The sequence below is a fragment of the Pelodiscus sinensis genome, chromosome 26 (genome assembly GCF_052426305.1).
Source record: "Pelodiscus sinensis isolate ZL-2025 chromosome 26, ASM5242630v1, whole genome shotgun sequence".
NCBI lineage: Eukaryota > Metazoa > Chordata > Testudines > Trionychidae > Pelodiscus > Pelodiscus sinensis.
Genome location: NC_143077.1, coordinates 11,142,239 through 11,165,426, shown reverse-complemented (window position 1 = coordinate 11,165,426; position 23,188 = coordinate 11,142,239).

The following is a 23,188-nucleotide window of genomic DNA, read 5'->3' as shown; positions in this document are numbered from 1 at the left end:
AATGTCAATCTACATAAACAAAAACCCCCTTTCAGCATCCTGACAGCAGCAACAGCTGCGAGGAGGAAGCTGAACGGAAGCGAAAATGGGTGAACTCCTCTGTGCTCCCCACAGTCTGTCAATTAATTCAGCCAGCCTCCACCAGGAGCTGCCTCAGCAAATCACAAGGGCACTGTAAAGAAATCATCAGAGGCTTCAGCAAGTCAAGGAGATACAGCACTTGCCTCGCCGGCTGAGAAATAAGGCCCTAGTTCCACCAGCCCGCAAGCCCCTCCTTAGTTCTGCTGAGGTGAGGAGGAAAGTCTCAGGCTTGCTTGTTTGCTCCTTCCTGGTTGAGATGCAGCCTCTCCGCCCGTTCTCCACTTCTCTGTGCCAAGGGGCTCGCTGGTCTCCTCTCTGCAATCCCGCAGAAAGCACGGGTCCACGTGCAGCTGGGGAGGAGTGAGCGAGCATAGAATCATAGAGCTGGAAGAGGCCTTGGGAGGTCATCGAGTCCAGCCCCCTGCCCAAGGCAGGACCAATCCCAACTAAATCATCCCAGCCAGGGCTTTGTCAAGCCGGGACTTAAAAACATCTAGGGATGGAGATTCCACCCCCTCCCTAGGGAACCCATCCAGTGCTTCACCACCCCCCTAGGGAAATAGGTTTTTCAAATATCCAACCTAGACCTCCCCCACTGCAACTTGAGACTATTGCCCTTTGTTCTGCCATCTGTAACTACTGAGAACAGCCTCTCTCCATCCTCTTTGAAACCTCCCTTCAGGAAGTTGAAGGCTGCTACCAAATCCCCCCTCACTCATCCCTTCTGCAGACTAAACAGACCCAAATCCTTCAGTCTCTCCTTATAGGTCATGTGCTCCAGCCCCCTCATCATTTTGGTCACCCTTCAGTGCGTCCACACCCTTTCTATAGCGGGGGGCGCAGAACTGGACACAGCACTCCAGATGTGGCCTCACCAGAGCCGAATAAAGGGGAAGAATCGCTTTTCTACATCTGCTGGCAGGGTACAGATCCTGCATCCTTGCCTAAGTACTCGGCCGTGTCGTTTTTTGTGCCGGTGTCACTCTAGTGACACGCACGGAAAGCCAGGGCCCGGGAAGGGAGGTGCGGCCTGATGGCCGTGTGTTCCCTCTTCATCCAAAGCGCTGCTCCAGGTCAGTCGGCACACCTTGCGCATTCTAGGTACGCAAGCACTCTCAGCCAAACTGCCCTATCCGGAGGGAGGGTCTTGGTTACAACAATCTTGCGGCCCCCTGAGGTGCAGGGCCACTCAGGCAGCCCGCTCACTAGCCTCAGTTGCCCACTGCTGCTATATATGGTGGGGATGTGGCCCACATAACAGCTTGAGCGCTGCATATGCAGCCAGCAATGGTAACTAGATTGAGAGCCGCTGCCCCAGGGGCTGTCCGCCTCTGGAAGGGGCAGGCTGGATGTGGGGGCAGGGCCTCACCGCTAGGTGCCAAGCTCCCTTGAATCAGATCCTTTCAATGTGGATTCAGGAGAGTCGTTTTTTCAGGCCTGGCCTGCCCAGGTGGATGCCTGCAGGCCTCATAAATCACGGGGGGGCGGGGGGGGGGGAGGATGTGCTTTTGCTACCACCACCCCCCAGCTGCTCTGAGGGAGCTCACCAGCTGCACAATGTAGAGGCTGCCTTTGTAAATCAAGCCATTAATATGTGAAATCTTGTCCTACTGAGACAAACCCTCCGCTGGCTGCGTGCAGCAGAGCGCGGAGATAATGGAAGTCATTAGCACTGCCTCCTTGCACGAGAGAGAGAGGCAAGGTGAGCCGGGAGGTGCTGGGGCTAATGGGAGGCAAACCCCAAGGTTCCCAAAAAAACTTGCTCGATGACACAATCCGGCCTCTGCCCAGCCACACAAACCGGCGTCTGACCAGCGCCGCCCCGAGGAGCAGCCTAAAAACACTGAACGGCTGCTGGTTTGCCTGCCCCGGCACGAGGACGGACTGTGTAAATCCACCTGGCTTCAGTGGTTCTCATGTGATGTCTGCCCCCGCACTGAGTACTTGAATGCTTCATGCGGCCACCTTGCATCAGGCACTTCCATTGGTACAATGACTATGGGAAAACGGGAGCCCTTGGCCACTGCTCTTGTCCCCACTAGGCACCCAAAACCTGGGGACTTGTCATAAGAGCTGCGAGCTGGTTGTCCATACTGTACAGCCTGGCTCACAAACCAGGCCCTGCCGGTCTGGGGTTCTGAGGGTCCCTTCCCTTTAATGGAGTGGGGCAGGAATTCTGCTAGAGTTAGGTTGGAATTAACTGCTGAATAAGTATCTTCTTCCCGTTTGTCTTGAAAATCGCTGTGCCCCAGGAGCATCTGGGCTAGGGTAAATGACCCCAGTTTGCCATTGTTTGAGGCAGGGATGCCCAAGATATAGCCCTCCTACAATCTGTGTGATTTCAAGATCACAAACGGGCCTGGGTTTGACCTTCCACCACCCAGGTGACGCCGTGGGACATGCCATTGCTTCCATGGTGAGCTGAGGCACCGAGAGATCAAGGGACTTGCCCAAGGTCATCCAGAGAGTTGGTAGCAGAGCTGGGACACAAGCCCTAATTTCCTGAGGCCAAGTCTGGAGCTTTAAACCTGCAAGCCCAGCCCCCATTTTTGCCCGACAAAGTTTGTCTCTAACTTAGTCTTTCATGTAGAGAAAAGAAAAAAGGAAAATTGCCAAGAATCGAGTTGTTATAGCCCAGCACCTATCTAATTAGCTGGCATTAATGAATGGTACGAAATGGGCTCCTTTACCTCTGCCATTCATGAAACAGTTCCACAGCTGTTGGATCTCCACCTCAGCGAGCCATGCTTGAGCGATTCCATGAATTGGCGACAGTGCGGCTGGTTTTCTGGCTTATTGGATTAAGCTGTTGTATCAAGCAGTGTCAATGTCTCTCCGCTCTGCTTGTGTTGGAAGCTTTCTCCTCAGAGCTCATCACGGTTTTATAACTGCCCCCACTGCAGGGTGTGACGTCTGCCCCAGCTGGCCCTTTTAGGGGTTCAAACCCCGCCCTGGGAGAGGGCTGGAGCCAGCAAGTGAGTCAGAAACAGCCAATTGGGGCCCAGCTGGGGCTGTATAAATAAGGGCTCCTGGAGGGGCAGAGAGAGACTCATTTTTGTTCCAGTTGGGGGAGCAGGAGGGACCTGGCTGCCAGGAAAGCTAGAGGTTTCCTGACTTAGAGCAGGGCTGGGGAAAGGCAAGCTCCCAGGCTGCAGGGCCTGAAACAAGGCCTGAGGGTGCTAAGGGACACAGCCAGGGCAGCAGAAGGCAGCAGGTCCACACCCCCTTGCCTATGAAGAGTGGCCATTACAGGTTGCAGTTTCCCCCTGAGGCAGGAGCGAGATGACAACTGGCAGTGGGTTACTGAGGCAAGGTGGGTATAGGGATTTGGAGGTTCCCTGAGCGGGAGGACCCTGTGGCAGGGCAGTACCCAAAGAGGAGGGCGCCACTGGCCAGAAGGGGGCGCTCCAGGGCTGAAGTGCTAATTCCCAACATGACCAGCAGGAGGCACCACAGCGGTGAGTGGTGCCCTGTGACACGGGGATTGGTTGTAGACCGACGGGGGAGGCCAAAGGGGGCAGTTGCTCGGGGCCTGGCCATTCGAAGGGGGCAGGCCCACGGCTCCTGGCCACCACTGCTGCTACTGTGGCAGCCACAGCCAAAACCCCAAGTCCTTAAAATTGCCACCGCGGTGCCGCAGTATGCACTCCATGCGGCTGGAGGGGGGGAGAGCACCACATGGGCTGGCTGCCTGGCCCCCTTCCAGGAGCATGAAGCCAGCTCCTCCCCACTTGCCCAGGGGCCTGTGGAGACTGTCTGCTCTGGGGATGTGAACAACTAGGGATGCTCATTGGATAGTGCACAGGGTAGTTGATAGTTGCTCCTCTCCCCCCACTTGCTGCCTCTGTCAGAAAGAGGCAGCAGGGGGGAAGAGGAGGGAGTTCTTCAAATCAGCAGCGCTGTGTGGAACCCGAGGCCAGATCCCGGGCCCCCGCTTTGAAATGCCGCATACAGCCTGGGGTCCCCAGCTGGAGACTCCTCCGCTGACCCTGGGCTCCATGCGGCACTGCCGCTTTGAAACGCCGTGTGGAGCACAGGACCAGTGAGTCTCCCGTTGGCCCCATGCTCCCTGCAATGTGTTCGCCTTTGAAGTGTAGCAACAGCCCTGAACTTCAGATGGAAGCGCCCTTATCGACTAATCGGATAGTCGATGCAAATCGCATCGACTATTCGATTAGCCAAGTAATCAAAATTTTACATCCCTACTCTGTTCCCTTGATTACATACACAGACACTGACTCTGGTGCTCTTCCTTCCCACCCCAGAGGCAGCTGCCGCTAGCTGGTCTGCAGTTATTTTCTGTCTAGCCCACCCAACCTGCAAAGCCCCAGACGAAAATATTGCAGCCCCAGCCCTCACCATGCACGTGCCTTGCATAGTCAACAAGGTTCTTGGCATGGTACCTCTCTCAGGAGGAAATTACCCTCTGAAAAATGTCAGCAACACACACGGAAAACATCTTAGCTAACTGTGGCTGTCCGGCCTATCAAACTGTCTGCCTGGATTAACACTGCGATGTTAGTGTTTGCTTTTGATAGCCTGGCTAGATCCTCCCAGAAAGATCGATCTGGTCCTTGACTGAGATTTGACACTACCTCCTTCTCCTCTGTTTACAAAATTCTGTCTGTCTCCTCTCTCTCCCGCCTACTCTGCCCTAGTGCTGTCTGAATCTAGAAGGGAAGTCCTCACTGTTTTACTGCCTGGATGGAAACTCTGCACTAGTTAGGCCTCAGCTGGAGTACTGTGTCCAGTTCTGGGCGCCACATTTCAAGAAAGATGTGGAGAAATTGGAAAGGGTACAGAGAAGACCGACAAGAATGATTAAAGGTCTAGAGAACATGACCTATGAAGCCAGGCTTCATGAACTGGGCTTGTTTAGTTTGGAAAAAAGAAGATTAAGGGGGGACATGATAGCGATTTTCAAATATCTAAAAGGGTGTCACAAGGAGGAAGGAGAAAATTTGTTCCCCTTGGTTTCTGAGGACAGGACAAGGAGTAATGGGCTTAAAGTGCAGCAAGGGAGGTTTAGATTGGACATTAGGAAAAAATTCCTAACTGTCAGGGTGGTTAAATATTGGAATAAATTGCCAAGGGAGGTGGTGGAATCTCCCTCTCTGGAGATATTTAAGAACAGGTTAGATAGACATTTGTCAGGGTTGGTGTAGACGGAGCTTGGTCCTGCCTTGAGGGCGGGGGGCTGGACTCGATGACCTCTTGAGGTCCCTTCCAGTCCTATTATTCTATGATTCTATGAAACCGATTCAGAGAATCACTACTCCCCTGGGGATAGTAATATGGGGCGTGAGACAGAACGGAGGAGGGGAATCCAATGCAGCCAATCACCAAGCAGGTTTATCAATTCAAGGTAATCTATCACCATTTCCTAAATTGGTCTCAAGGTGAAAGTCTGAGCAAAGACAGCTGAGTTTGCCATTACTGGGAGAACCACATGGGGAGCTGCCCACCTGGTGCGAAGGTTGCGGATCTCTCGAGACAAGACAGACTTGTGTTTAGTGCTGGGGAGGAGCTGGTGGTTGTGGTACATGTAGGTACCAATGACTTAGAGAAGGGTAGGAGAGAGCTCCTGGAGGCCAAATTTAGGCTGCTAGGGAAGAGGTTGAAATCCAGGATCTCAATGGTAGCGTTCTTGGAAATGCTTCCAGTTCCATGCGCAGGGCCAAATAGGTAGGCAGAACTGCACGGTTTCAATGCATGGATGAGACGATGGTGTAGGGAGGAGGGGTTGAGATTTATGAGGAACTGGGGAAACTTTTGGGAAAGGCGGAGCCTATACAGGAAGGATGGGCTCCCCCTAAACCAAAATGGAACCAGATTGTTGGCCCTTAACCTTAAAAAGGTCATCGAGCAGTTTTTAAACTGAGGGCTGGAGGAAAGTCAGCAGCCACAGAGGAGTATAACGATTGGATAGGGGCAGGGGAGGGTCTATTAATAGAACTTCTCTATGTCTTAGTAAAGAGGAGAGGAAGGAAGATGATAAAAAATGGGTAAGCTCAGATGAGAAACTGTCAAATGAAAAAGAGTCCCATTCAATCACATCAGGTAATGGCAGACAGCTAAATAGTGACAAGTTTTTAAAGTGCTTGTATACAAACACTAGGGCTGTGTCTAGACTGGCAAGTTTTTCCGCAAAATCATCTGATTTTGCGGAAAAACTTGCCAGCCTGTCTACACTGGCCGCTTGAAAAACTTGCCAGCTGTCTACACTGGCCGCTTGAATTTCCACAAGAACACTGACGATCTCATGTAAGATTGTCAGTGTTCTTGCAGAAATACTGTGCTGCTCCCGTTCGGGCAAAAGCCCTCGTGCACAAATCATTTGCGCAAGAAGGCCAGTGTAAACTGCACAGTACTGTTTTGCGCAAAAAAGCCCCGATGGCTAAAATAGTGATCGGGGCTTTTTTGCGCAAAACCGCGTCTAGATTGGCCACGGACACTTTTCTGCAAAAAGTGCTTTTGCGGAAAAGCGTCCTGCCAATCAAGATGTGATTTTCCGAAAATGCTTTTTACAGAAAAGTTTTCCGTTAAAAACATTTCCGGAAAATCATGCCAGTGTAGACGTAGCCTAGAAGTCTAAATAATAAGATGGGTGAACTAGAGTGCCCCGTATTGAATACGGATATTGATATAATAGGCACTTTTCATCAACTTGGTGGAATGAGGCTAATCAATGGGACACAGTAATACCAGGGTACAAAATATATTATAAGGACAAAACAGGTCGTGCTGGTAGTTAAGTGGCACTATGTGCGAAAGAAAACGTAGATTCAAATGAAGTGTAAATTTTAAATGACCCAAACTGTTCCATACAATCTCTGTGGATAGTAATTCCATGGTCTATTAATAAGAATATAGCAGTAGGGATATATTACTGACCACCCGACTAGCATGGTGATAGTGACTGTGAAATGCTAAAGGAGATTAGAGAGGCTATAAAAATGAAAAAAACCTCAGTAATAATAATGGGGGATTTCAACTATCCCCATATTGACTGGCTACATGTCACTTCAGGACGGGATGCAGAGATCTATTTGATCTGAGGAAGTGGGTCTGGCCCACGAAAGCTCATCATCTAATAAACCATCTTGTTAGTCTTTAAAGTGCTACATTGTCCTGCATAAAGTTTTTTGACACCTTAAATGAGTGCTTCTTGAAGCAGCTGGTTCTGGAACCCACAATTCTTGATTTAGTCCTAAATGGAGCACAGGATCTGGTCCAAGAAAGAATATAAGTGGAATGCTTGGAAATAATGACCATAATATAATAAAATGTAACATCCCTGTGGTGGAAAAACATCACAACAGCCCGATACTGTGGCATTTAATTTCAGAAAGGGAAACTACACAAAAAGGAGGAGATTAGTTAAACAAAACTTAAAAGGTGCAGGACCAAAAGTGAAATCCCTGCAAACTCCATGGAAGCTTTTCAAAGACACCATAATAGAGGCTCTTAAATGTATACCCCCAAATTAAAAAACACCATAAGAGAACCAAAAAACCCACCCCCTTGGCTTAACAGCTGAGTAAAAGAAGCAGCGAGAGATAAAAAGTCATCATTTAAAAAGTGGAAGTTAAATCCTAGTGAAGAAAATAAAAAGGAGCATAAACTCTGGCAAATGAAATACAAAAATGTAATTAGGAAGGCCAAAAAGAAATTTGAAGGACAGCTAGCCAAAAACTCAAAAAGTAATAGCGACAAAAAAAAATTAAGTAGATCATTAGCAGGAAACCTGCTAAACAACCAATGGTGCTACCATAGGTGCCAACAAAGCACTCAAGGATGATAAGGTCATTGTGGAGAAACTAAACAAATTCTTTGTATCGGTTTTCACAGCTGAAGGCGTGAGGGAGATTCCCAAACATGAGCCATTCTTTGTAGATGACAAATCTGAGGAACTGTCCCAGACTGAGGAGGTTTTGGAACAAATTGGTAAGCAGTTATAAGGCCCCAGGACCAAGAGTTCTGAAGGAACCCAAATGTGAAATTGTGGACCTACTTAACCTATCCTTTAAATCGTCTTTTGTACCAAACGACTGAAGGGTAGCTAATGTGTGTCCAGTTTTTTAAAAGGGCACTAAAGGTGATCCTGGTAATTACAGGTTGGTAAGCCCAATTTCAGTACTGGGCAAATTAGTTGAAACTAGAATAAAGAACAGAATTGTCAGACACGTAGATGAATGTAATTTGTTGGGGGAAAAGTCACCATGGTTTCAGTAAAGGGAAATCATGCCTTCCAAATCTACTAGAATTCTTTGAGGGGGTCAACAAGCATGTGGTCAAGGGGGATCCAGTGGATATAATATACTTAGACTTCCAAAAAGCCTTTGACAAGGTTCCTCACCAAAGGCTCTTACGTTAAGTAAGCTGTCATGGGAAAAAGGAAAGGTCCTCTCGTGGACTGATAACTGGTTAATATACATGAAACAAAAGACAGGAGGAGTAAGTGGTTAGTTTTCAGAATGGAAAGAGGTAACTAGTGATTTACTTATTCAACATATTCATAAAAGATCTGGAGAAAGGGGTAAATAGCGAGGTGGCAAATTTTGCAGATGATAAAAAACTACCCAGGATAGTTAAGTCCAAAGCAGACGGTGAAGAGATTCAAAAGGATCTCACACAACTTGGTGACTGGGAAAGAAGATGTCAGATGAATTTTAATCTTGATAAATGCAAAATAATGCATATGGGAAACATAATCCTAACTATACATACAAAATGATGGGGAATAAATTAGCTGATACCACTCAAGAGAGAGATCTTGGAGTCATTGTGGATAATTCTCTGTAAACATCCACTCAATGTGCAGCAGCCGTCAACACCTCCCTTCCCCCCCGAATGTTAGGAATAATTAAAAAAGGAATAGAGAATACAACAAAGAATATCTTATTGCCTCTATCTAAATCTATTGTACACCCTCATCTTGTATACTGCATACAGATGTGGACACTGTATCTCAAAAAAGATATCTTGGCACTGAAAAAGTTCAGAAAAGGGCAACAAAAATGATTAGGGGCATGGAATGGCTGCCATGTGAGAAGAAATTAGTAAGACTGGGGCTTTGCAGCTTGGAAAAGAGACGACTAAGGGGGGATATGATAGAGGGGAAAATCATGACTGGTGTGGAGAAAGTGAATGAGGAAAAGTTATTTACAGTAGAGTCTGGATTATCCAACCTTCGGTAATTCGACATTCCACTTTATCTGAACCTGTAGCTACCAGGGACGAAGCGGCACCAGCAGGAGCGGCATCAGCGGCTCCAGGAGAGCCACGGGGCAGCGAGCGGGGCCGGGCGCCCAGGAGCTGCAGGGAGGGAAGGGGCCAGGACCAGGGCCAGGCAGGGATGGGGACCAAGTGGCGCCAACTACAGTATAGTCCCTAACATCCGACATTTTCGGTAATCCGACCACCTGTTGGTCCCATTTAGGTCGGATAATCAGGACTCTGCTGTACTTGTTCCCATAACATAAGAACTAGGGGTCACCAAATGAAATGAATAGGTAGAAGGTTTAAAACAAACAAAAATAAGTATTTTTTCATGCAATTCACAGTTAACCTGTGGAACTCCTTGCCAGAGGATGTTGTGAAATGGGAAATTAACAGTCACAGGACAAAGGGGTTCTTAGGTTACACATTGTAAGGAACCATAAAACTAATGTCTCTGGGGAGCCAAACTGGGATTTTTGGCATCTAGCAGAGTTACAAATGTCAGCTCCTAGGCTCGCCTTGGGAAAGTGTGGTGCAGGATCCCTCTGAGGACCAGAGATCTGATGCAGCAGGATTGTTTTGTGAATAAAGTCACCACAGGGAACAGGGTGAGTTTGTCTTTTATCATTTGCCTGCATAAGTTCATTCCAGAGCGCCGTGACTGTCTGGCTTCTCCCACGCCGTTGTTGTGGGGGCATCAAGGGCATTGGATGTGACCCACTACCTGCGACAGCGTTGTGCAGGACCTTGGCTCTGGAGAGCAGTGTGCAGGGAGCTGGGGGGACATCGACCGACACAGCCCTGGAGCTATGGCTGCAGATTTTGCAACTCTTGTTCTGGCAGGGTCTGGTGCCCCTTTGAGTCGGTGGCTCTGTGGGGAGTTTGTTTCTGAGGCAGAGCTTGGTGTAGCTGGGGCAGTTTGACGGCCAGACGAGGGAGTTCAGGAAAGATTTTTTTTTTCAGGATGAAGTCCCCTTTGCGCATGGATTTAATGGGTAGTAAACACGCCCAGTGTAGCCAGCAGGAACTCGGCAAGGCGCTTCACTATTCCAGTGAGACTCATAGACTCATAGACTTTAAGGTCAGAAGGGACCATTATGATCATCTAGTCTGACCCCCTGCACAGTGCAGGCCACAGAATCTCGCCCACCCCTCTTAGAATAATCCTCTCACCTATGTCTCAGATATTGAAGCCTTCAAATACTTTGAAGGCCCCAACATGCAGAGAGTCCTTCAGCTGTGATCTGTGCCCAATGCTACAGAGGAAGGCGAAAAACCTCCAGGGCCTCTGCCAATCTACCCTGGAGGAAAATTCCTTCCTGACCCCAAATATGGCGATCAGCTAAACCCTGAGCATGTGGGTAAGACTCACCAGCCAGACACCCAGAAAGTTCCCTATAATGAATGGTCAATTAGTTACCAAGATCATGTTATTTCATCCAACCATCCCCTTATCATAGAATCATAGAACTGGAAGAGACCTCAGAAGGTCGTCAAGTCCAGCCCTCCGCTCTAGGCAGGACCAATCCCATCTAAATCAACCTGGCCAGGGTTTTGTCAAGCCGAGACTTAAACACCTCTAGGGATGGAGACTCCACTACTTCCCTAGATAACCCATTCCAATGCTTCACTACCCTCCTAGTAAAATAGTTTTTCCTAATATCCAATCTGGACCTCTCCCACCACGACTTGAGACCATTGCTCCTTGTTCTGCCATCTGTCACTACTGAGAACAGCCTCTCTCCATCCTCTTTGGAACCTCCCTTCAGGAAGTTGAAGGCTGCTATCAAGTCCCCCCTTACTCTTCGCTTCTGCAGACTAAACAGACCCAAGTCCCTCAGCCTCTCCTCGTAGGTCATATGCTCCAGCCCCCTAATCATTTTGGTTGCCCTCCGCTGGACCCTCTCCAATGCGTCCGCATCCTTTTTGTAGTGGGGGGCCCAGAACTGGACACAATACTCCAGATGTGGCCTCACCAAAGCCGAATAAAGGGGAATAATGACATCTCTGGATCTGCTGGCAATGCTCCTCTTAATGCAACCTAATATGCCATTAGCCTTCTTGGCTACAAGGGCACACTGTTGACTCATATCCAGCTTCTCATCCACTGTAACCCCCAGGTCCTTTTCTGCAGAACTACTACTTAACTGGTTGGTCCCCAGCCTGTAACTATGCTTGGGATTCTTCCGTCCCAAGTGCAGGACTCTACACTTGTCTTTGTTGAATCTCATGAGATTTCTAGTGGCCCAATCCTCCAATTTGTCTAAGTCACTCTGGACCATATCTCTGCCCTTAAGCATATCTACCTCTCCCCCTAGCTTAGTGTCATCTGCAAACTTGCTGAGGGTGCAATCTATCCCCTCATCCAGGTCATTAATAAAGATATTGAACAAAACTGGTCCTAGAACCGAACCTTGGGGTACTCCACTAGAAACCGACCGCCATCCTGACATTGAGCCATTGATCACTACCCGCTGGGCCTGGCCTTCTAGCCATCTTTCTATCCATCTTACCGTCCATTTATCCAATCCGCATTCCCTTAACTTGCTGGCAAGAATATTGTGGGAGACCGTATCAAAAGCCTTGCTAAAGTCAAGGTATCTCACATCCACTGACTTCCCCATGTCCACCGAGCCAGTTACCTCATCATAGAAGCTAATCAGATTGGTCAAGCACGACTTGCCCTTTGTGAATCCATGCTGACTATTCCTGATCACTTTCCTCTCATTCAAGTGTCTCAAAATGGATTCCTTTAGGATCCCTTCCATGATTTTTCCAGGAACCGAGGTAAGACTGACCGGCCTATAGTTCCCTGGATCGTCCTTGGATCGTGAGGAGAGAGTTAGAAAGAGCTTAGCTAAATCGGTCAGGGAGAGCCAAGTGCCCAGAGACTACGGCGGTGGGCCTGGAGCAGGCAGCTCGTCCTGTCACACCGTGCCACGCCCTCCATCATCTCTGCTGAATGCCCTGGGCCGAGGCTCCCGCTGGGCCAGCGCCGTTAGCATGACAAGCAGGGAATAGCTGGTTCTGCTCCCCTGCATTTGCTATGTCCCTCACATTGGCGAGAGCCGTGCGAACGCCCTGCACCGCAAGCAGCAGCGAAGGGCTGTAGTGGGGCTCCCCACCCCCCGCTCTCTGGCATAGAGGAGTTCCCCGTCAATCACCGCCTGTGCTTACTGAGCCTCACCTACCCCGGACCAGCGGCACGCGCATTGGGGAGGGGTGCGGGGGGAGTCGCCGTTGGCATGCGGGGATTAGAGCGGGGATTTGCACTTCCCTGCTTAAGCTGATTTACCAACCCCGCTGCTTCAGGGAACGGAGCTTAACCCTTCTTAGCAGCGCCAGCACTTGGCTGGGTGACTGGGGAAGAGAGAACGCGATGCTCTGAGCAGGCCTGCTGCGGTGATGCTGTTCTGGACAGAAACGGGCCGGGAAAACCAGCCGCTTGGCAGGAACCCGGCCCTGGATGGAGGAGGCCACGTCTCAGGAGACAGCCAAGCAGGAGGGGAGAGGGACTCTCGTCAGCACAAAGCACTGGGCTCTGGCAGCCGCCCGTGAGCGCAAACGGCCTCTTGCACCTCCTTGCTCTGCTGTCACAATAGCGATCCCGATCTGAATGCAGGTGAGACCAGGCCCGGGTGAGTAGCTGCCCCCCACCCCGGCTCCCACATTGTCCTTTGCCCTGGATGCCACATCCCCGGTGAAGCTCAACTCCGACGTGGGCCCACAATTTGGGCTGCTCGCCAGGCCTGGTCTCACCCAGATTCTGCAGCAACTTTCTTCTTTACCCCTTCCCGGGGCTGCCCACAACCCCAGCGTGGCTGGAGCAGCAGGTGCGAGCGCCCTTGGCAGGGAGAGGGAGGAGAGAGGAAGTGCTCATTAGCATATATCGTGCTCTCGGTTGCATATCCTCCTCTGATCCTTTTTGTGGAAGAGGATATGCAACTGGCGCTCTCATTTGCATATCTTCTTCCAAGTCTTTTTGCAGAAGAGGTTTTGCCGCTAAAAAGCCTCGTGTAGATGGGGCCATTTGTCAGAAAAAAAACCCTTTTTCTCAAGATCCTGTAAACCTCATATTTTGAGGAATAAGGGAGCTTGCTCAAAAAGGGTTTTTTCCGACAAATCGCCTCATCGACATGGGGCTTTTGAATGGCAAAACCTCTTCCCCCAAAAGGATCGGAAGAGGATATGCAAATGAGAGCATGAGATATTCAAATGACATGCTCATTAGCATATCTTCTGCCAAAAAAACCCTGCCGCGTAGATGTAGCCTAGGGGACCCCGCCACGTGCGTGCTCAGCTCTCCAAGGAGCAGCTTGCGTGTTTGTTTTCACGTCCGTCTTCTCCAGGCACTTGTTCCTGTTCTTGGGGCTTAGTGCAGCCACGCCTCCGTCAGCGCTAGACCATCCACATACAGACAGCGCCCCCCTCGAGTTGAGCCCCCATCCACCCTGGAGCAAAGCTGTCCCCCTCCCTGTGCCGTTGAGTGTGTAGGACCGTGAGAGGCCACGGCACCCTCCTGTCCTGCTGGGCCTAGTGGAGCCAGGTAGATCAGCCTGCTGAGAAACCAGCCTTGTGTGTCTGCCAGCACCGAGGTGGGTGACCAGAGCTCCCCTGTGAAGCGCGCGGGGCCGGAGGGGAGCAGCGGACACTGACCGTCAGACGATGTGGAACTGGAGTCCCAGCACGTCCCCCCGCCACCGCGCTCAGGAATCCTTTCCCACTTGCTTCACGGCAGAAGCGTCGCAGGCTCGACGCAGGGAAGGCCTCGCTCCTGTCCACCAGGCAAAGCGAGCGAACCAGGAACAAAGCCACTCCTAGCAGCCATAGCTTGTGTCCAGCGACCCAGATCACAGGGCAGGTTACACCGGAGAGCAGCTGCTGGCCACAGGCACTGCTCAACTAGCCCTGACATCCCCTCCTCCCCCCACTGCCATTGCAGACGGTAAACTCCCAAGGGTCTATACCGGGGTGTAGCCACGGGCAGGCCTGAGAGGGGCGTGGCCCACCAAATTGGCATCTAGGGCCCCCTCATAGCCCTCCAGGGCTTTCTTCATGTCCTGCTCTGCCGGTCCTCCCAGTGCTCCATCCCAGGAGTGGGGTCAGGACACGGAGGCTTACATCACTCTGCCATATGCTGCCTCCAGGTAGTGGGGGCAGGGCGCTGGAGCTTAAACTCCACCCCCCACCATTGCCCACCCACCCAAAATTCGGGCCCCTGCTCCATCCAACCCAATCCCTTGTCTCCCCCCATGGCCAGGAACAGCTGCATCAGGAGGAGGGATGTAAAAGCGCAATAGTTGCAGGTCTGCCCCAGAAAAAAATTCCTTCCTGACCCCAGTAGCTAGAGGTTGGCTCGTGCCCTGAAGCAGGGGGGTTAATAGCTCTTCCATATAATTTTCCTGAACTTGTGGTGGTTTATGAACTACAGAACCCAGCATGCAAAGAAACCAGGTGAGACTCCGGAGGCCCTGTGGTTCAAGGAGGGAGCAGTGACCTGGAGAAGTTCTGCTGTGCTTAAGCCTTCTGCAGGTCTGGCCTGGGTCAGGAACCAAAGTCTGGCCTCTTTCCGGCATCTCTGTGTGGCACACCCTTTGGCATCCTCTCAGCTCTGTGCCTCTGCTGGCGGGGGAGCTTTTCTTCCCCATTCCCTGAGTCCCAGCAGCTCCTAGCCAGGAGATAAATGGAACACAGAAGAGCCATCGCCTCTAATTTGCTGCTAACGCCTCTCTTAGCCCTTCCCTGACAGGCGTCACTGTAATTGGAATCTATATTTCTCTGGCGATGAGGTGAGGGATCAATAAGCCGTTATGGTAGAGATGACAGGAAGAGACAAGGTGGGCCACAGATTAGTCTGGGGAAGAACTTGGCTGTTTACAGGGGCTACCTGCTCTGAGATGATTTTTTAAATACACATATTGGCTACGTCTACACTGGCATGATTTTCCGGAAATGCTTTTAACAGAAAAGTTTTTCCGTTAAAAGCATTTTCGGAAAAGCGCATCTAGATTGGCAGGACGTTTTTCCGGAAAAGCACATTTTCGTCATTTTCGCGATCGGGGCTTTTTTGCGGAAAACACTACTGTGCTGTCTACACTGGCCCTTTTCCGGAACCATTTTCCGGAAAAAGACTTTTGCCCAAACGGGAGCAGCATAGCATTTCCGGAAAAGCATTGATGATTTTACCTTAGATCGTCAGTGCTTTTCCGGAAATTCAAGCGGCCAGTGTAGACAGCTGGCAAGTTTTTCCGGAAAAGTGGCTGATTTTACTCATAGACTCTAAGGTCAGAAGGGACCATTATGATCGTCTAGTCTAACCCCCTGCACAGTGCAGGCCACAGAATCTCACCCACCCCTCCCAGAATAATCCTCTCACCTATATCTCAGATATTGAAGCCTTCCGGAATAACTTGCCAGTGTAGACACAGCCATTGAGTGTTACTGATCAAAACCCGTCCTGTGCCCAGGTTCTCCTTCCAGATGTGCTGTTCTGCTAGCCCCAGACTGGGTAAGATGCGGCCCGGGGGCCGGATCCGGCCTACCTAACACTTTGCATCTGGCCACTTTCAATTTATATCCTGCTGTCCATGCCACTGAATTTCCAGGCAGTGGCTCAGGCAGCAGGATCCTATTTAAACATCTTATGGCTCATGGCTGAGGCGCTACCCTGGCAGGAGTTGGAGCCGTGGGCGGCTGCCAGGCAACGCAGAAGCGTCAGGACCAGGAGCCAGGAGCTCTTTGCTGTGTTTTTAATTCAAAGTTTCCAGCCCCAGACAGCTCTGGGGGGAAGCTAGTCCCCAGCTCCGCCCCTTCTGCCCAGGCCCCGCCCCTTCAGGCCCCGCCCCTTCTGCCCCAGGCCCCGCCCCTTCTGGAGGGAGGTGGAGCCAGCCCGTGACTATGTACCAAAATTCATTAAGTGGCCCCCCCTGTGAAAATGATTGCCTATCCCTGTGCTAGCCTGTATCAACACGACTGTTTTCTGTGTTTCAAGGAAAACAAAAGGCAGACCCAGATTTCCCGCCTTAGTGGGGGAGGAGGGAGGGGGGAGGGTGTCAGAAATGGAAGCCATTGGACAAGCAGCTTCCTTGTCTCTTTAATGGAGATTTGCTTAAAAAAAACCCAATGGCATCCAATGACAATCTGCTCATCTTAACAAGAAGAGTAGTTTGCTGGGAGGGTGGTTCAGTGCCCGCCCCCGCACCAAGCTTTACTGAACGATCCGTGTGCTCTCTGGACCGCGCAGAGAGGCTGGAGGAGGAGGTCTCTCTCTGGGGGAGTGGGCTGTGCTGCAGGAGCAGAAATGGAGGTTCCCTGCAGCAAGGGGAGTAGGGGATGAAATAGACATTTGTCCTCACTTCCATCCGGAGCAAACGCTGGGAAGCCCTCCTTTGTAGGCAAGTGGTTCAGCTGTGGAAGGACGAGTTCCAGTCCAAATACAGAGAGACGCAGGCTGGGCTGGGATTCTGGTGAAGTGGGGAGGTCAAGAATCAGCTCCGCCACAGACTTCCTGTGTGATCTTGGGCAAGTCCCTTAACCTCTATGGACCTTGGTTCCCCTCATACAGCTTCTGATACATCAGCTCCTTGAGCACACGCTGAAGGTCGGCCAGACTGTAACTGGTTCATGGTCACACACAGCCGCTTGACTAAATTGAGTTCTGGTGTCCACAGGAGGACCAGATCCTTAACTAGAGAAGCCAGTTTTGCTGTACTGACATCATAGCATTGGCGGTGCTACTGGTCTGCACATGCTGAGGAACTGGACTGTTGTTTGTAGGCCTGGCAACAGAAGGGAGTTTAGCATTTCTCTCCCTGGTGATGGAATTATTAGGGTTGCTTTTATTAAATAATGAGTATTGTGTGCGGTATAGTGGTGCTTAGAGGCCCAAGCTAAGTTCAGAGCCCCATCGTGGTGGGAAGGGTCCAGACAGACCCAGTCCCACCCACAGATAAAAGCTGGGAGGGGACGGAATGTGACTAGAATACGTACAGTGTAAACGTGTGTCCTCTCGTTCTTCCTTCTGTGGCTGTTTTATTCATTCCACATGCAGCGCTTGGTTTCCTCGCTCGGGCTCCTTGGCAAACCCTGGAACTGACAGGAAACCAGGACAACCAGGTTTCTTGACCACCTTAAAGATCCAGTAGAACGGTCCTCAGGAAAATGGCAGCCAGTGAGGAAGAGAAATGCTATTGGTGCAGCCTCTGATCAGCCTAGAAATTTCCCGGGCAAATGCAAATACTCTGAGCATGAGAATACAGCAGCAAGGAGAAAGACCCGCTAAACGGAGGGCTTCCATTGCACCGTGGGCTTCCATCGCACCGTGGTGATGTACCATGTGCAGTGTGGTACCCCCTGGAGCCCCAGCTCCATTGCTGTAGGGCGGCACACAGGGGTAATGGCTGTACCCAGGATGTGTTCTGTCTGCTGGATTGGCCCGTATGCTCTCTGCTGCTATTGTTGCTCCAGTCCCGGCAGTGTGGCTCAGTTACCCCTGCGGGGGGCATGGACGGGGGGTATAAGAGGCAGGGGAAGGCCTGCCCACACTCTGCCCCCAGAATGCCTACAACTTGAGCACGGCGCCCACTGGGAGCAGAGTGTTGCTGCCCTCTGGGCTTCGGCCTCGCTGAGGCTGCAGACGCTGGGGCAGTGCGCACCCTCCCCATGCTCCAGGGCCAGGGAGGTTGGAGCCACGCACTACCAGCCCTCCCCATGGTGCTGGGCCAGGAGGTTGGAGGTGTGCACCACTAGCTTTCCCCATGATGCTCTGGGGCCACAGAGGCTCCCATGAGGGGTGTGTGGAGAATTGCCCCTGTGGTGGGTGGGAGGTTGGCTCCTGTGGGGGGGGGCAGGGCCTCAGGAAAAAGGGGTGGGGCTAGAGTCTTGCTCCCCTGGTGGGGAGGGCTTGGCTCCCGTGTGCGGGGCTTGGGCTTGCCTCTACTTTCAACCACCACCCATAGCTGGGGGAACATTCACGTATAAACAAGAGCAGGGTCCAGCGCTTCCCAGAGCTGTGGAAGCCTCCGCACACAGGCCCGGCTCTCCCGCACTGCTGAGGAAAAGAGAGGAGGGTGGGGCGGGGAGGAGGGTACAGCGGCTCCTGATCGTGATCCTGATCCCTACACAACACCACTCCCAGGGCCTCCAGGAGGACGGGAAATGGGCTTTCTCCTCCTGTCCGCCCTGTGAATTCCCACATGCTGAGGGCAGGCTGAGCCCTTGGCCTGCTGGAGCGGCCCTTGGAAATCTGCAATGGTGAATGTGGACAGACTGGCCATGGGGCAGGGATGGGGGCTGGTCTGATCATGCCCCCGCAGGACAACACAGGGAGGGCTGACTGAATTTTAAAATGTACTCGGGGATTCTGAGCCCACCCTGCAGCCACTGTGAAGGGTTGAGCTTGCCTTTTGGGGAAGAGCTGTTGCCATGGTTCCTGGTGTGCACCACCGTTGGGGGCTCCCTCAGTCCCTGGGGGACACGCTCCCCACCAAGGTCACCCGAGTCGGTGCCTGAGGAGCGGCGCCGTGACAGGCCAAGACAGCAGGAGGAGGAGGCCAGGCCATAGTAACGAGCGCCCGGGTCTGGAAGGAGCGTAACACTGAAATCAGAGCCGTTGCTAATTATCGTGAAGATCCCGCAGCATCCATCATCCTAATCAGCGATTTGTCAATGCGGGTGTCGCGGAAACGGCTGCGTCTCTCCTCGACGCATTAATCTCCCAGCCACTCGGCGCTAATGAAGCGAGGGCTTCGCGAGCTGGAGCCTCGCCAGCTGCTTTGCAGCCCCACGCCGGCTCTCTGGCGCTGGGCTCGGCGGGAGCAGCTCCGTCGTCGTCGCTTTCTTTCCGGCGTCGCGCTTTCTGCTTCCGCTGTGACTCCGCGAAGCGCGGCCAGGCTGTCTGTACAGCCCCACGCCTGGTCGATGCCCAGCCCTGCAGCGGGCAGGCTCCCAGCCCAAAGATCAACCCCAAGGCATGATGGGAACCCGGCGGAGGGTTAAAAAAATGTTACCCCTGCAGGTCTTACTGCAGATGGGTCCTCTCTGAGCCCCTGGACTTGGCCCAACAAAGCAAGGTCCCTGAAGAAGTGAAAGGGGGGAGTCACTGCTGCCACGTTCCCCATGAGCACACAGTTCGCTCCCCCCAAAGCTCCATGCTGTTAGTATCAGGGCCATGTAGCTGCTGTTTCCTGCCCCGCAAGCATTGGCCACGGCCTGCCTCTCTGGGGGGCCCTGGCTTTGCTGGAGGAAGCGGCCAGTGAATGCCACATCGGATGCGACTCTTTGGGGCTCGTGTGATGTCTGCACCGTCCGTCCCAGGGCAAATGGCCTTTGCCGGGAGCTGGCGCATGGGGCATCTGCGCTCTCCAGCCTTCCAGGGCAGAGGCAGCCTCTGGTGTCTTGTCATTTACCATTGACGGTTGCCAACAAAGCCGCCTGCCTGGCGGCAGGAGATGCCCTTCAAGCCGCGTAACTGCACAATTAGGAAGGTGGTTTTATCGCAGCGAGCTTGACAAGCACCTTCCACGTCCAACAAAGGCGAGCCGTTATCACCGCCGTGCAGCCGCCAGGGCCGGGCGGCGAGGGGGTGTGAACCAAAGCCAGCAGCAGAGGGGGAACGAAGCTGCATGTGCTGGCACCGGAGGAGGGAGGGCGGGTTACGCAGCTGGAGGGCTCGGTGGCATGGGCAGCTTGGGGATCTCGTCTGTTTCATCCCCAAATGAGGCCGAGAACGATTACAACAAGCTGCTGCATAATGAGCCTGGTGCACACACGTGCTGGGGTGGGGCTGGGGCTGGCGCCGGGTGAAGCAGCAGGCAGCTGGCACGGGCACTGAGCTGTAATGAAGACGCGGGGGGACGCCAGCAATATATCTCCAGCGACAAGGGGAGCAGAGAAGAGGCGCAGCCAGTTATTTATAGGCTCCAATAAAGGAAGAGCGAAGACAGTGCGTTGCACCACCTTTTTTAAGGGCCGTGTCTAATTCACAGGCCTTAATGAAAAATGAGACTCTGATGTATTAACGAGCCCAGGATTTTAGGGCTCCGTCCTGCCCGATGCGCAGTGCAACACAGCACAGCCGGTGCCAGAGATTAAATAGCAGGACACTGACCCAACCTCCCTCTTGGATTAAAGTGTTTGGGGGGAGCAGCAGTAGGGAAGACGCTGGCCTTGCAGGCTTTACTGCCCACTGTGCTCTTCAGGGCCGCGTCCCGCCGTTTGCATTTCAGCCCCTTCTCTCGGCGGGCCGCGCGGTGCGGATGGGAGGGGTGCCGTTTCCCCAGCTCCTCGTGTCCAGCCCCCTCGTGGCTGGTTTGTTTTCAGGCTCAGCCATTGTCCCGAAGGCAAAAGGAGGCCGTGGGCTGCATGCCAGCTGGGGGTGCCAAGAGCTTGCTAATGCGCCGGCTGGCTTGGAGTCTGTGTTCATAGCAGCGTTCGTCACCTCCTCTCTGTCTTCTTGCCTCTGCAGCCCGCTCTGTCTCTACTCTAAAGACCTGGGCCCTCCCCACACATTGTCTGGTTGCAGCAGCAGAAGAGGGGGTCTATTTCTAGCCTCTCCTTGTGCACTAGAATAAAACCACTGGTGTACGGCAGACTGACCTGCAAGCAAAGGCATTGCCCAATGGGGAGCAGCAGTGGAAAAATTACACCCCCTACAGCCGTGTTGCTCCCTGGTTGCTCCATGGACCGGTACCAGCCTGAGAGCTCCCTGACACTGGTTAGGAAGGCAGCAAGCTGGTCTCTGGTACCCAGAAAGGCTGAGGCATATCGCACGAGGGTGAGGCCATTCAGAGACTCCAGCTGGCAGCCCCAGGCAAGCAGTGAGAGGCAGAGAGAGCTGAACTCCCAACCCACGGGCCCACTCAGCACCATTTCAGGCTGCATTTCATAGCACCTCCCTAAAACGAAACTTTCTAGCATTTAAAAATGACAAGGAGTCCTGCGGCACCTCGCAGCAGGTTTAAAACGAATAAAAGAAAGTTCTTCTTCACACAGCGTGTAGTCAACCTGTGGAACTCCTTGCCAGAGGAGGCTGTGAAGGCTAGGACTATAATAAAGTTTAAAGAGAAGCTAGATAATTTCATGGAGGTTAGGTCCATAAAAGGCTATTAGCCAGGGGATAAAATGGTGTCCCTGGCGTCTGTTTGTCAGAGGTTGGAGAGGGATGGCAGGAGACAAATCGCTTGATCATTGTCTTTGGTCCATCCTCTCTGGGGCAGCTGGTGCTGGCCACTGTTGGCAGACAGGCTACTGGGCTAGAAGGACCTTTGGTCTGACCCAGTACGGCCGTTCTTATGTTCTTACCTTAGAGACGAGCAAAAATAGATGTAAGTATCATGAGCTTTGGTGGGCAAAACCCACTTCCTAATCCTCAGATGAGTTGAACTTGAGTGGAGATAAAAAGGGGAACCCTCAGAATAAGAAAGGAGAGGGAGAAAAAAAGGACCTGTTAATTGTAGTCCTGGTGCTAATTGAGGGGGCTGGAAGTGTCCCACACTTAGCTTTTGCTGTCAGTCAGGTGTTGAGTGTAAGGAAAGTGGCTGTTATAATATGTTAACCAGTTCGAGTCTTTGCTCAGGCCAAGGGAGACTGCGTCGAAGGTGCATATGAAAGTCAATTCCGCATGCTCTCGCTGTGATTGGCCGGCGAAATTCCTTTGCAGAAGAATGGCTACTTTTAAGTCCATTAGTGTGTGCCCAAGCAGGTTAAAATGTTCCCTGACAGCAGGGGCGGGGAACATTTTTTCAATCGGGGGCCTCTGACCCACAGAAAAATCAGCTGGAGTTGCACACAAGTGAGAAGAAAAAAAAAAAAAAACCCCAAACCAACCAACCAACTATAAAACCCAAACCCCACGTCACTGAGGTGTGGCCCTCGACTGAGACGGACACTCCCTATATTCCTCCTCGCACCCCAGAGCCTAAGGGGGGCCTGTCTTGTAGATTTTGTGTGCTCTAGCCCTGCGGTGGGGCAGTGGGGGAGGGGGACTGGAGCACTTGTGCGTGGGGGAGCCCTGAGCCTCGGTGGCCAGAACCAGGCAAGCCCATTGGGCATCAGTCTGGCTCCAGGCTAGAGTGGTGCCCCTGGCTAGGCCCAGTCTGTGCGGCCCTCCTCCCGAGGAGTTGTTATGAAGGCCCAGAGTATAACTGGGGTCAAAATAGAAGTGGGCCAGTTCCTGGCGAAAGGGTCCAACAATGCAGCCAAGATGGTTCTGGTTACAACCTCATGCGCCAGGCGTCCTGAAACTGCTTCACACCAGGGATGTAAAATCCAGTTTAGTTAGTTGAATCATTTATACGTTAAGTTTAACCAGTTATGCGATTAAACGGGCGGGGGGGCAGGGCTGGGCTGGAGTAGCTGCAGGGGCCTGTGGGGCTGGAGCAGCCACCTGCCTGCAGGGGTTGGGGGGCTGCTTCAGCCCCACTGGTTAACCGTAACCGGTAAGCCTCACCCTTCACCGTTCACCTGACTACTACACCCCCACCCCAGTCACCACAGAGCATTAAAAACGCTGACTCGGGGTTGCAAAGCTGAGAGGAAATGAGCAGTAAAAGGCTGTTTTTCAGCGAGGCAGCTTAATTAAGACACCGGTCTCAGGCCTGAGCGTTCAGTGCGGCTCCAGTGAGGGGAAAGTAGAGAAGTGCAGCTCACGCGCCGCATGGGGCTGGCTGGGTTGCCATTCTTCTCAGCATGCGCCTAAGATAAACCTCCTCGCCCTGCGGTTTTATGGCCAGGCAGCACACCGCCAAGTGCGATGACAGTCCCTGGAAGGCATAACAGGAGAGCAGTTCACGGCTTTATGTACAACCATAAAGGTCTCCATTAAGTTGCACAGTATTTAAATTCCATAAGGGACTTGCCCTAACACAGCAGTCTACTGGCGGAGTCA